This window comes from Elephantulus edwardii, unplaced genomic scaffold, assembly GCF_000299155.1.
Source record: "Elephantulus edwardii isolate Elephantulus edwardi_28Jun2011 unplaced genomic scaffold, EleEdw1.0 scaffold00077, whole genome shotgun sequence".
Classification (NCBI taxonomy): domain Eukaryota; kingdom Metazoa; phylum Chordata; class Mammalia; order Macroscelidea; family Macroscelididae; genus Elephantulus; species Elephantulus edwardii.
In genome coordinates, this window is record NW_006399827.1 from 4,196,356 (window position 1) to 4,199,745 (window position 3,390).

At 40.7% G+C, this 3,390-nt stretch overlaps 1 protein-coding gene across 1 annotated transcript in view; it reads right to left on the minus strand.

The window, feature by feature from the left end:
• STXBP4 (syntaxin binding protein 4) overlaps window positions 1-3,390 on the minus strand; it is a 208,778-nt gene that overhangs the window by 133,418 nt on the left and 71,970 nt on the right. The gene's annotated exons all lie outside the window — the stretch shown is intronic.

The following is a 3,390-nucleotide window of genomic DNA, read 5'->3' on the forward strand; positions in this document are numbered from 1 at the left end:
CCTTGGAGAAGGACATCATGCTTGGGAGGGTGGAGGGACAGCACAGGAGGGGAAGGCCCTCTATGAGGTGGATTGATTCAGTGACTGGGGTAATTGGCATGGGTGTGTCAGAGACAGTGCGACTGGCACAGGACAGAGCAGAGTTTAGGGCTGTTGTACATAGGGTCACCCTGAGTCGCAAGTGACTCGACAGCACATAACAACAATAACAACAAGATACAATAGTACACTGGAGAAAAATGGCATATGCATTATGTTTTTTAATACTCAGCATACAATCAAACATTCTAGAAAGGAATCTTGAATTATTAAGGAAAATGTCTGACACAAGTCTGTGCATATTAGAAATGTTTTGGCTTTGGCTATGTGATCGTATTTGAAAAATATCCTATGGATTATTCTACATAAAGCACTTTCTCCCCCAAAACCAAAACCTACCCCACTGCCACCAAGCCAACTGTACCTGGACTCTGGCAACTCTCCACTGGGCACCTGAGGCTGTAAATTTTAACGTGAGCAGATGATCTCATCTTTCCCCCAAGGAGTGGTAGGTGGATTTGAACTGCCAACCCTCTGGTAGCAGTCCAACATTTTATGCACTAGCCACCAACTCTTCCTTGCCCTACTCCCCACAAAGCAACATGACAAAGAATTAAAATCAGGGGTGTTACCTGAGACAAACCTAGGTCAGAATCTTTGAATTTTAGCTGTGAGATTTTATTTTTCCGTCTAATTTTGTAGCTGTGTAACCCTAACGCTACAGCTCTGTTCATCTGTAGAAAAGGGAGTAACACATCTGCTTTACAAAGACCAAAACAACTCTCACAAGAGAGTTAATGAAATTACTATAGCTCTGGGTACATTTACCCTTTCCTACTTCCTCCTTTTGAAAACATATTATTTAAAATCATCCTCTTGACTAGAAAGCTAAAATAGATTCTTTATTAAGATCTTGTCAGGGGTACTGAATTAACAATACAAGTTTGTGAGCTTTGGAGAACTTGTGTGGGCACATATCACCCACATGTCCTTTTGAAATGGAGGCAGTAATTTACTCCAAATTTCTCCTCTTTAGTTATAACTCCTAATGGTCTTTGAAAGTCAAAGGAAGAAGGGGCTGTGGCAGTTGCAAGGGGCTGTGACAGTTGCACATTTAGAATTAGGCAAGCATACTGCTAACTTAGAAGTTCTCTAATTCTTCACTCATCAGTAAATCTTTCAAAATGGCAATCACTGACAGGAGACAAGGGAGACTGCAAGGAGATATATGTTTCATTGTAATGTGACTTAACATTACCAAGCCCTCAAGAAAACATCTCTTATCAGCTTCCTACATCCACTCACTGGAAAATCCTTCCTGGTCTTGGTGACACTTAAGCTTGTGAAAAAGATTAAGGGCGACTGGGGGAGAGGGCTGTTCACAGAATAGTGCTTTAAAATCAAGTTACAGCTCATTTTCTCAAAATACATGCAGTGGAGCCTGGGAGGTTCGAATTCGACAAGGCTGTTCTGTTTTTCTGCATCTTGCACACAGGAATCGCTTTTCTACTGCTTTCTGTTTTATAGGAGGGGGGATTACTTGAGTTTTCCTTCTGTGACCAGTTTCTGTCTTCCACAGGATCAAGTTTAATTGCACTTTATTTTTTATTTTTATTGCACATGAAGCTGCGCTGCAATCCAGAAGGCACAGGGTCTGAGTGCACCAGCTGTTCCGCGGGAGAATGATGGACAATCTTCTCCTAGGCGATTAACTGCCTCTCAAAACCATTGTAGGATTCACACGATGGCATACTACACATCACTCCGGAAAAATTATTTCAAAAATTACTACATAAGTTGGGAGGGACTGGAGAGCATTATGCTGAGTGAACTAACTCAGTCTCATAAGGACAAATACTGCATAAGACCATTACTGTGGAAATAGGTAACTAGTAAAACGTGTATGAGGACCCAAGCGGGTTAAGGGTGGAGCAGAGGGGTGAAGATGGGCAGGAGGGAAATCAAATAATCACACAATTTGGTGGGTGAAAGGAGGGGTGGGTAAAAGGAATGGGAAAGATCCCAAGGGGATCTGGACAGACAGGGTAATGGTGGACAGAGTGTTTTGTTGATTACTATTATAGAACATAACGAATGGAAATGATTGTATGAAACAGAACAGAAAGAAGGATAGTGTGAAACACAATGTATATGAACTTTGAAAGCAAACCAATATAAAATTAAAAACAAAAATTAAACGAAACCAAAACAAAAAAACACTGGAGGGTTAGCTATGGATCAACTGACTCAATAGTATACAACAACAACACAAGAATAACATGCCTATTAATGAACTATCTCAAATGTCTACAAAGTGAGATATTTTTTATTTGTACAATTCACTCTTTAAACCTGAGTGCCTTTGAGAAGAAAACTTAAGTCATGCTGCTCTTATGTACCATCCAGTGAGAAGTGATTCATCACTGACCCTCTAGCGGATTTTCAGAGGCAATAAATCACTCACATGAGAGGAAACGGCCTATCGTTCTCCTGTGGAGCAGCTGGGGGATTCGAACAGCGTGTTTTGGGGTTGGCAGTGCAATTCCTTACCACTAGTCCACCAGAGCTCACAGAAATGTATTTCTCTATGCCTCTGATCTGTGCTCTCCTCTTCTCTCATTTCCCAGGCCTCTAGCACCCGGTTTCCTCGCATACATGGTGTCAAACACCGTGAAGTCTTCCATTATTAAGTAATTTGCAGCCACTCCTTAATCCTATTCCAACCATATTACTGATTCATGTCTTTTTCAAGTCATGATCAGAGATTACAAAAATCACATACGTTGGCCTCCCTGTCTACTTTTCATAATGTATTCTGCAAAGTTCTGATGGATTCATTTTTTCCTAAAATACTGTTCAAGTTCCGCTTTAGGTGGCAAACCACGAATGCTACATGATAAAACAGATCTTCAACTTCTACAATTCTAAGTCCTTCCTTCCCTGTTTGTTTGTCCAATATTCCTTGCTTTAACTCTTCTATGATCATCACATCCAATGTCTTTCTTAAAAATTTTTTATTATTACATTTTATTAATTTTAATGAACATTTACAGAGATTTTGGGTTTTCATTTATTCACTGTTGCACTATTTTCTCTACCCTCCTCCCCAGTTGGTTCTTCGTCTGTTTTAATTGTCCAATTGCCACAGTGCTTGCCAAAGTCAGTTCTGATTAATCTCCTTTGTCAGTGTGTCCTTTGCCGTTCCCTATCACTCCTCCCTGAGAGAGACTTCACCCTGATTCATAAAGAAAAGGAGACGGTGTATTCTCTTAGCTACTTCCTGCTGAAAAGGGACACTGTAGGTTTCAGGGGGAAGATCTTCTCTCACTACTCTAAAGGGCCCCTTTGGCA